Source organism: Triticum aestivum, chromosome 1A, assembly GCF_018294505.1.
Source record: "Triticum aestivum cultivar Chinese Spring chromosome 1A, IWGSC CS RefSeq v2.1, whole genome shotgun sequence".
Classification (NCBI taxonomy): Eukaryota; Viridiplantae; Streptophyta; class Magnoliopsida; order Poales; family Poaceae; genus Triticum; species Triticum aestivum.
The window spans coordinates 551422487-551433173 of NC_057794.1; the positions used below are offsets into that span (position 1 = coordinate 551422487).

The 10687-nt window shown below is 50.3% G+C and overlaps 1 pseudogene; it reads left to right on the plus strand.

Moving 5' to 3' along the window:
• The first annotated feature begins 362 nt into the window (after positions 1 to 362).
• On the plus strand, positions 363 to 2612 carry LOC123180610 (BTB/POZ and MATH domain-containing protein 1-like; annotated as a pseudogene).
• Positions 2613 to 10687: the final 8075 nt, after the last annotated feature.

The following is a 10687-nucleotide window of genomic DNA, read 5'->3' on the forward strand; positions in this document are numbered from 1 at the left end:
TCAAGCTCCCCGCCCGATCGGCCGCCCAGTAGCTGCACATGCCCAGATCTAAAGCCCAGTTATGTCCACCTTTTTGTTTTCCGAGCCCGCCCAATTGTTTGGACAACAGAAAACGAAGCCCAGTTGTCAACCTGAAACAAGCAACGAGCCCAAAAGAACGACAAACGATAACGACAACAGCGGGGAGGAGTACGCCCGATATATCATGACGATGACGTCAGTTTTTAGATGTGTAATACTTAAGGCACATCTAGATGTGCCCTAGACAGACCCATATTTTTTTAAGAAAGCCCTACCGATCTTATTTATCGGATCTTCGTCACCGCCGTCGTAACAACAGCGTATTATATCGAAATGTCATCTCTCACCCACCTGCTAGCTTAGGTTAGGTTTCTGAGCCCGCCAGGTCGATCGAACGCAACCAAATCAAAGCATGTCCGCCGCCGGCGTTTCCCGTTTGTCGCGGTCGGCCACCAGCGTCGTCGCCAAAGCGGTGAGCGGCGGCTTCCACCTGCTGCGCATCGACGGCTACTCGCAGGCCAAGACGGTCCTCCCCGGCGAGAAGATCTCCTCCATGGGCTTCACCGTCGGCAGCGAGTCCTGGCGCATGGACTACTACCCCAACGGCCGAGACGCCTCCGCGAGATCCAACCACGCCTCTGTCTACATCCAGCTCACCGACGACCGCACCCGGCGCCCCGTCCAGGCGTGGTACAAGTTCAGCCCGCTGGACCACGCCGGCAACACCGCGTACGAGCTCCCGGCCGAGACCGGCTCCTTCACCGGCATCCCCGAACCCGAAGTCGACGACCATTACTACCACCCCTTTTACTCCACCCGCCCGCGCATGCGCGCCTTCAGGAGCCCTGCCGCTGCCGGCGACGAAGAAGGTCCGGGATGCGGCCACGAGGAGTTCATTGGGAGGGAAGAGCTGGAGCATCTGATCCGCGACGACTTCCTCGTGGTCCGGTGCGACGTCGGCCTTAGGGAGATGACGTGCTCGCGTCTGGCAGCGGACGAGATCGACAACTGGGAAGATGATGAAGGTGATGAGGCGGAGGAGGGGTACTTCGGGGCTCCAACTTATTATCCTCCCCATCCCGGACGGGGTCGACGCCGTCGTCAGCCGGACGACGCCGAGTACGTCAAGTGGTGTTTGGCCCAGCGGCCAATATGCATGAGCGGTGACAAGCATGAATTACAACAATAACGTTTTAGGCCGCGATTCCTTCCTTTCCTTACTCCCGCAGTTGATCTTAATAATTCTGTGGGCTATGGCCATCTGATCGCGGCAGCTAGCGCCTAGCGCAATAGTTACCCTACTATAGTTTGTATATCGCGCGTGAGAATGCTCCTGATATATTCATGGATGGAAACCAACAATATATACGCCGCCATTTATGCAAAGTCTTTGTCTTCTAGGTTAGATTCAGTTCAATCAGGATCTCTCGTCTGTACTGGCCTGTGCAGATCTAGCCCCGACGGCAAGGATTCGTCCGCCGGCCGGCAGCGGCTGGGTCTCCGTCGAGAGGCGTGATTCTGGACCATGGTTCAGCCGAACCTATGGTCGACGCCGTACGATTCAACATCCTGCTACATGTGAATCCGTGTCACGCATTGTTTAATATGCAAACAGCTCCCATCATACATTTTTTAATCAACCATGCACGGATCCTTATGAAAAGTGTTCAGAGATCAATGGTGTCGAGCGTAGGTTCGGCAGAACCATGGTTCCGTATAATATTTTCGGGTCTCCGTCTACCTGCAGATCCGGGCTAGCCGCGCCAACGACAACGGCTACACTGTCATGGCACGATTCAGCATCTGCTTATCTGCCAAGACAGGCGAGAGGTGCCATCCTACAGCAGACAGTGGGGCCAGATCCGCGCCTTTGCTCCCGGGGACGAACGGGGATACAGCCGCTTCATCGAGGCTGGCGCCTTGCACGGCTACCTGGGAGACCAGGATCGATTCAGAGTCAGAGTCAGGTGCAATTAATATCCTCCTCTACGGCATTTGCGCCGAACCCGCTCTCGCCCCGCGGCCCGTCATCGTGGCACCGTCCGACCTGCACCGGCAGCCCCTTGCCCTCTTGAGGAGCGGACGGGGAGGGGACGTGGCGTTCTCGATGCTCGCCGCTCGGTCCCCGGTCTTCATGGCGGAGCTCTTCGGCCCAATGCAAGCGGAGAACGGTCCTGTAGTGCGGGTAGACGACATGGAGCCGAGTGTCTTCGAGGCCATGCTCGAGTGCATCTACAGCTAGCGACTCGCTGCCGGAGATCAATGGCGGCGAGACGCTGGAGATGGCCCAACATCTCCTCGTGGCGGCCGATAGGTTTGATCTCCAAAGTTTGAAGTCGATCTGCAAGGACATGTTGTGTGGCAACATTGACACGCGCACGACAGCGACCACCCTAACGCTGGCCGAGCAGCATGGTTGTGGCGGGCTGAAGGACGCATGCATATTGTACCTCTCGGCGCGGGCACCTGGAGGCTGTCATGGTGAGCGACGGTTTTCCACACCTGACAGAGAGCTGCCCCGCCCTCCACATGGACATCGTCGACCAGGCCAAGTCCATGTCTCACGTTCTCAAGATTATCGGCTACTCTAAAACCAAAACGCTCGGCGGCTACCACAATTGCCTCACATCCACAGTGTTCGTCGTAGGAGGCCGACGCTGGTGCGTGGAGTACTACCCTGACGGCCACAATCCGAAACACGCGGGCTGGATATCCATCTTTGTCGGGCTTGATCGCTCCAACGCCGCTCCAGCCACCGCCACCAAAGCGCGGTATGGAATCAGTTTGCTCGCCCTCGACGGAAGCCCGGTGGCATCGTGCAGAATCACTAGCAAGTAACTATGCAAGTTCTCCAGACGCAAAACACAGGGCGGCAAGCTCGTGAAGAGGAAAGGTCCTGGAGGAATCGGGCCACCTTAATGAGGATGGTTTCAGTATCAGATGTGATATCGCCATGGCAAAGTAGCTAGAGAGGTGTTGAGTGGAGAGTGTGGAGACCAGGAAAGTATCAGCAAACAGTACAATCTTGTGTGATGCCTGGTTTGCTGAATAAGAGTGAGTTCCAGCGCTCAATAATTAAGCACTGGTAATGTGAGCGTGGTGATCCAGTTGAAATTAATCAATGAAGTAACCAATACCAGGTACATTTATAGGGCATACAACTAGTCTCGTGTGTCTTTCGAAATTGCTTCATATGCGACCTTCTATGTCGGATTTCCGTCCAATACTGTCATGCATAATCATATTTCCTTCTCACGTTGGACCAGGGTCACGGCTCAGTGTCGATGTCGTACATGTATCGGATGAGAAATCGTCATAAGTATAGCACTTTTAATGTTTAATATATGTGTACTTATGGTATTATACACCCATTGCATATGGAATACATAAACATGAGAGACTGAATTTTCTAATCATTATCAAAAAAAAACTGCTGCGTAGTGAAAAGTCTCTTAGTTCTCACCAAGTCATTCCGAAAGGGTTGGTAATTGGGTTTTATCTCTAGTTAAGACAAAATATTTGGACTGCAGCTACTACACAATAACAAATGGATAGTTATGTCACACAATTCCCCTATTCAGGAGCTTTAAATAGCCAGTAAGCACTTGTTTCTAATTTCAAGATCCTCCATCCCCAATTCCCCTATTCAGGAGCTTTAAATGGAGTCCTTTGCCTGGTGCAAATAAGGGCCATCTCATTCACTTGATACGCACAGTCATCAAGGACAGATGTTGTAGTGGACTCATAAGGACAGATGTTGTAGTCAGCCAAGGTGCGGCGGCATCCAGCAACTTCCCATTGTAGATGAGGCGCTGCACATGTGGGGCAAGTCCGATTTTGAAATGAATCTTCTCCTTTGGACTGTATATGGTGGTATCTGAAAAGTGATCATCGGTCGGAAACTCAATCAACTGGCCAGTCACTCTCTTGATAAGGATCTGGCACTAGTGCAGAATCAGGCTATTGTCCCGATTCGTAAGGCCTTTTAGTGCCGGTTCTGAAAAAGGCACTACCCCCCCCCCCCTTCCTCTTTAGTCTCGATTCAACACGAACCGAGACCAAAGGTGCATCTCTAGTCCCGGTTCGTGGCACGAACCGGAACTAAAGGTGTTGGTGGGGCCCCCAGCCTGACACCACCACCTCTTTAGTCCCGGTTCGTGGCACGAACCGGTACTAGAGGTTCAGCACGAACCGGGACTAATGAGTGCTGCCTGCCTAGCCGTTGGAACATTAGTGCCGGTTCGTAATTGAACCGGGACTAATGAGGTGAACATAAGGTCGTTTTTCTACTAGTGTGGCTCTGTACTCAGGAGGACAAGTTGGACCCCCACCTAGATGTCCTGCTCCTTTAGGGTGCGGCCGTCCACCAGCTGCTTATCGTTATACTCTATTCTCTACATGTGTCTATAGGGAGGCCCAACGCATTGCCTTTAATCTTAGCCTTCACATTGTAAACCGTATCTGATTCCATGACCTCAAAAGTGTAGTGCACACACATGCCCAGGAATCGCATACTGACACTGATCTTTATCTGTTGAACGAAAGCACATAACGTTAACATGTTAGACAAAAGGCTCTCGTACAACACAGCAACAATTACCACAGACACCACATCATAAATCTACATGTTAGCCTCAACCAATCAACAGGTTCCATGATCATACCAGTTAGCGTTGCATAGGTAAGTAGGACAGCTTGTTCATATGAGAACGACTAAAATAGTGATAAATATAAACATCGGGACTATATTTAACCTATGTTGACTCAAGGCCATGTTCCAAAAGGAACTATCTCTAGAAGAAATCAACGAGGTGGCCAAACTTTTCAAGATCATTGTGCCAGAAGTGGGTTCCACTAGTGAGGGGGCTACCGTTCCTTTGGGGACATAACAGTGTAGGCCTTTGGTGTTTTTGGTCGTCTTTGTTCATGGACAGAAATAATTTGAGCATTGTATGTTGGAACGTGCGCGGCCTGAATGCGGCTGCACGTCGCTCTACTGTAAGAAATACAGTCATTGCTGCACTTGCGGCTATCGTTTGCCTCCGGGAAACAAAAACTGAATTTGTTTTTCTCCTTACTTGGTTTGGCAATGTCTTGGGCCAGCTTTTGATGATTTTCGTTACCTGCCTGATGGTACTCGTGGTGCTATACTTAGCGTGTGGGATTCTTCGAAGGTTAATTGTTGCCGACTCACAATTTGTGGGGAAATTCTCCGTCTCGGTTCGGTTTAATTATGGTGATTCCTCCAATTTCTAGATCACGTCAGTGTACGTACCACAGTAGGTGACAAATGCTGTTTTCTGGAGGAGCTCAAAACATATGTACCACCACTCATGGTCCATGGGCAATCATGGCAGATTTCAACCTCATTCTTGAGGCCAAAGACAAAATCAATCAAAATCTCAATAGACGCTTGATGGGTAAGTTTAGGAGGATGGTTGATGATCTTCTCAGCGATATTCTGCTTAATGGTCATGCATACACATGGTCGAATTATAAACAAAACACCATCCTATGCAAAATTGATACGATTCTTGGATCGGTTGAATGTCACACTCTGTTTCCTGATTCTTTTTGAAGGGGCTCTCATCAGCGCTATCGGATCATTGTCCTCTCTTGAATCGCAAAAAACAACGATATTGAATGCTAGGGTCGTAGAAACCACAATTCTACAGTTTTGTTCAAAAAATCACTAATTCTGAGGCTAATTTTTTGCAAAAAAATTAGTCGCACGGTTCGATCGTTTTAAGCTCGACTATGACAGGTCGGTGCCACTGAACTGGGTGATGCTGCATGATATAACAGATCACGAATAGACACAGTAGAATTGACTAAAGTGTAAAATGACTGAAGAGGATAAGGTCCGGTGCTGGATAAGATCTGGCCTCGGATTTTTGAAAAAAGATCTGGCCTCGGCCTCCCGTGCACGTCGGGGCTGCTCCCGGCATCCTGCCGCGCCTCTAACGTCGTCATTGGCGTGAACCCGCCGCTGCTGCCGCCACCCCGTAGGTTCCGCCGCGGCTGCGTGTCGACCCTGAAGTTCCCTGGCGTTCGACGCCACCCCTGCTACTCATCCACGTCAAGTTCTTGTTTTAAAGGCCTTTGCAACTTGAGTTCAAATATGTGTAAAAAAGATGAAATCGGTATTTGGTTTAAAAGATATGAGTGAATTAAGTTAGAAAGGTGAAATAATGGGTGCATTTGTTTGGGAGGGAGAAGAGATAGAATGGGCAGCGCATGCATGCAAGTACGTACCATCTGAATCTATACTACTTATAAAAGAGCAAACATTATCTTTTCTAAGTGCACATTACAAAACATACACAAATACATTACCACTGCATGATTAGTTCCACTAAACTCAATCTAACGGCTAGCCTTAACCGAATCTGTTCTCCGTGTGCACTTAGCAATTTACATTGACTGACCGTACTCTACTGTGGAGGAAAATATGAAAGTCCATGCCTGGTCAATTAGGAAACTATAATCACGGACACATCCTATTAAGAAACTAATTACAGGCACATCTAATTATTAGGAAACTAACCACAAACCCATCCTATTATTAAGAAAAAATCACGCGCGCATCCTATTATTAAGAAAATAATTACGAGTCATTTTATTAGGAAATTAATCACAGACGCATCTAATTATTGGAAAACTAATCATGGCTGCATTCTATTAGATAACTAATTACGAACGCATCTAATTATTAGGAAATTAACCGCGAGCGCATCATATTGTCTCCTATCAGGGAATCGTGATCGCGAGTCGTCAGCCGTCACCAGCCCACCACCCACGCGAGCCACAATGGGAGACATGCGAGGAGGAGTTGCGGCTTCCTCCGAACACACTTCTACTGACTGCAACGACTTCGTCCACATCCTGGGCATGCTCTCCGGGAACCACCGGCATCCGCGTCGACTTCAGCTCCATCCACAACACCCACACTGACAACCACCCACCGCCGAGGTCTTTCAACTGGGCGCAACGCTGGGTATCTTGGACCAGTATAAGCGGGCCAAAAAAATTTGCACCCATAGCCATGCATGTAGATTCGCCTGGTCGCCAACCATCATCGTCCCCAGGGCGGTGCAGGTCTCGGCCACTTTGCAACAGGTGAAGCTAATCACGGCCCCATCTCACTCGCCTGAAGCCACCACCGACTCCCTCAGCTCTGACGCGTGTTGCTCCATTGGACACGCTTGTCCGGTACTCGCGCGTGGACGACGTCGTCCAAAGCTAATCCTGGTGCGTGGAGGCCGCCACCTCAAAGCTGGATGACTGACTCACCTGCGTCGACAATGGCGCCCAGCTGGTGAGAGAACACAGTAGCCATGGCCGCTGGCAGGCCTGAACGATGGAGACGCTCGCCTTCACGCGAACGCACCACACACACGCATTAATCAGGTAAGTATCAAGTGTTGTTTTTTTATTGTCATCGCTACCTCGCCGGTGGTGACACATCTAGAAATAAAGGAACTAGAGATGAGGCAATGACAAACAGAGGAGCGCTGGAGCACACACAGAAACATTCACCTTCTTTCTTTCTTTATTTTTCAATTGATTTTCGCGTACCTGCAACAGACATCCCTGTTTTTTTAAGTACTGACTACCGGTTATTACATGGCCAACTCACGACTACATAGTGAACTCACAGACAAATTCGATGAACCAAGACCTTACTTGCAGTCATGAAATTACATTTCACTGAAAAAACCCAGAAGTTTGCATAAGTTTTAATGATCTATACTACTTATAAAAGAGCAAACATTATCTTCTCTAAGTGCACCCCATAAAACATACACAGATACATTACCACCGCATGATTAGTCCCACTAAACTCAATCTAACGGCTAGCCTTAACCGAATCTGTTCTCTGTGTGCACTTAGCAATTTACATTGACTGATCGTACTCCACCGTGGAGGAAAATATGAAAGTCCATGCTTGGTCAATTAGAAAATTATAATCACGGACACATCCTATTAAGAAACTAATCACGGGCACATCTAATTATTAGGAAACTAACCACAAACCCATCCTATTATTAGGAAAAAAATCACGCGCGCATTCCTATTATTAGGAAAATAATTACGAGCCATCCTATTAGGAAATTAATCACTGGCGCATCTAATTATTGGGAAACTAATCATAGCTGCATCATATTAAATAACTAATCACGAACACATCTAATTATTAGGAAACTAATCGCGAGCTCATCCTATCGTCTCCTATCAGGGAATCGTGATCGCGAGTCGCCAGCCGTCACCAGCCCACCGCCCACGCGAGCCACAATGGGAGACACGCGAGGAGGAGCTGCGGCTTCCTCCGAACACACTTCTACTGACTGCAACGACTTCGTCCACATCCTGAGCATGCTCTCCGGGAACCACCGGCATCCACGTCGACTTCAGCTCCATCCACAACACCCACGCTGACAACCACCCACCGCTGAGGTCCTTCAAGTGGGGGCAACGCTGAGTATCTTGGACCAGTATAAGTGGGCCAAAAAAAATCTGCCCCCACATCCATGCATGTAGATTCGCCTGGTCGCCAACCATCATCGTCCCCAGGGCGGCGCAGGTCTCGGCCACTGTGCAGCAGGTGAAGCTAATCACGGCCCCATCTCACTCGCCTGAAGCCACCGCCGACTCCCTCAGCTCTGACGCGTGCTGCTCCGTTGGATACGCTTGTCCGGTACTCGCGCGTGGACGACGTCATCCAAAGCTAATCCCGGTGCGTGGAGGCTGTTGGGGATACACATAATAGGTAGGCCCACGAATGGTCGAAATATCATAAAGCATGGGGTCCACACAACATGTGGGTCCAGATAAATTTTATACAGGCATACTATCCACTCGGACAAGCAGCATACTATTCACTCGACCAAGCAGCATACCATCCACTTGGATGACAGTTCACCACTCGACCGTATGACTCACTCGGATATACGAAGACCAGCAGACAGCAAAGCAGTCGGCATCATTCTCATAGTGAGGGCTTGGTAGTGGGCTGGTATTATGGCATTCATCCCCCACTTTGTAACATAGGAGGTGAGGGGGTGACGCACTCTATAAAAGCCACCCCCACCACTAGACGAGGGGGCTCTTTTCTTCTACCTCTCTCTCTCTAACCATTAGTCTCAGGACATAGCTCAGGCATGGAGATCCGCTCTCCCCTCTCTCTCTCAAACACACATTGTAATACCCGGATACATACTCAGATAAAACGAAGCCTCTCCGGAGCACGAGACGTAGGGTTGTTATCTCCACCGTGAGAGGCCCGAACTCGCTAAGACCATTGTGTCACCCATTTGCATCTCGATAGATCATGCTCCTTTATCCTACCCCTCTCTTATTGTCGGAATCGTTACCACGACAGTTGGCGCCCACCATGGGGCATGTCGTCTATCGAGCCATGATGCAAATGGTTTTTTTCTCCAATCTTCAACAGCAAATCAACTACCATCGCCAGAGAAATTGGCCGCTAGAGCTCTAGTCCATTTGATCTAGTCTCTTTACAATACATTGTCTAACAATGAGTTTGTCTTTTCCTCCTGTAGGATCAGACACACCCATGCATGAATAAACCAGAGAAGAGACGAGAAAGGGAAAAGGGCATCAACACGGTGCGCCAAGAGTCGTGGCCATCCGTCCTCACGCACAGCCGCCAGCGCGCCGGACTGCATCTCCTGCTTCCTCTTCTCAATCGACTTCAAACCTGCTCGCCAGCCAGCTGCAACGACCACAGGCGCTCGACAGTCCATCTGGCAGCCCGGGCGCTCGGCTGTGGTCACTATGACGTGCGCGCAGGCCTAGCGCTGAAGCCGCCTCTCCGCGATACCCTGACACGGCACGTTGCGGGGGTGTCCCTCGTGAACCGCCGCACGGCGACCTCCGCGCTGGATGCACGGGCGGGATGCGGCACCAACGCCGGGCTGTCCACGTCTCCGATCAGCTCCGCCCGCGCGCGGCCTCGCAGGAAGACGCCGCCCCGCACTCGGATTCATCGTGGCCGCCTCTCGCGATGGATTCGTGCCAAAAACCGCCGCTGCCGTGGTCGACCAGGGAGTTCTGCGCCCCATCTTTCACTTTCCTTCTAACCTTAATTTCTTTCCATTTATTTCCTGCATGCAGGGGATAAATGGCCATGGGAAAGGAAAACTTCCTTACATGCATGAACGGCCTTAACTCTTGCTTAACTGCCACTAATTAAAGCCTCGTGCATGCGCGTACAGGTTCAGGACGTGGACCTCACAACCCTTCCGAGGAGTTAATTGACCGCCTCATTAAGCGGCCAGTAAGTGGGGATTTCCAGCCTCGGTTACCTGATTACGGCGGCCAAAAAGCACTCTACTTCCGCTATTTCTGCATCAATTAATGGGTGCATGCATGCATGCATGCAGGTATAACCACACATCATTTTAACCGTGGCTCTATTTGCAAACTCGCAGGGTCATACGATGGATCTTTCGAACGGAAGCAAATATCACACAGCTGACGCCGAGCAGCTCCTTACCCGGCCCGATCGCCTCCTCCCTCTGGGGCCAAGTAGCTCTTCCTTCCGGCGTCAAGAGACTCCTCCCTCCATCATCGGGACTAAACAGAGATAGACTCGGGAGAACGACCCGGTTACTCGGGAGAATCCACTCAGATGAATTGCACT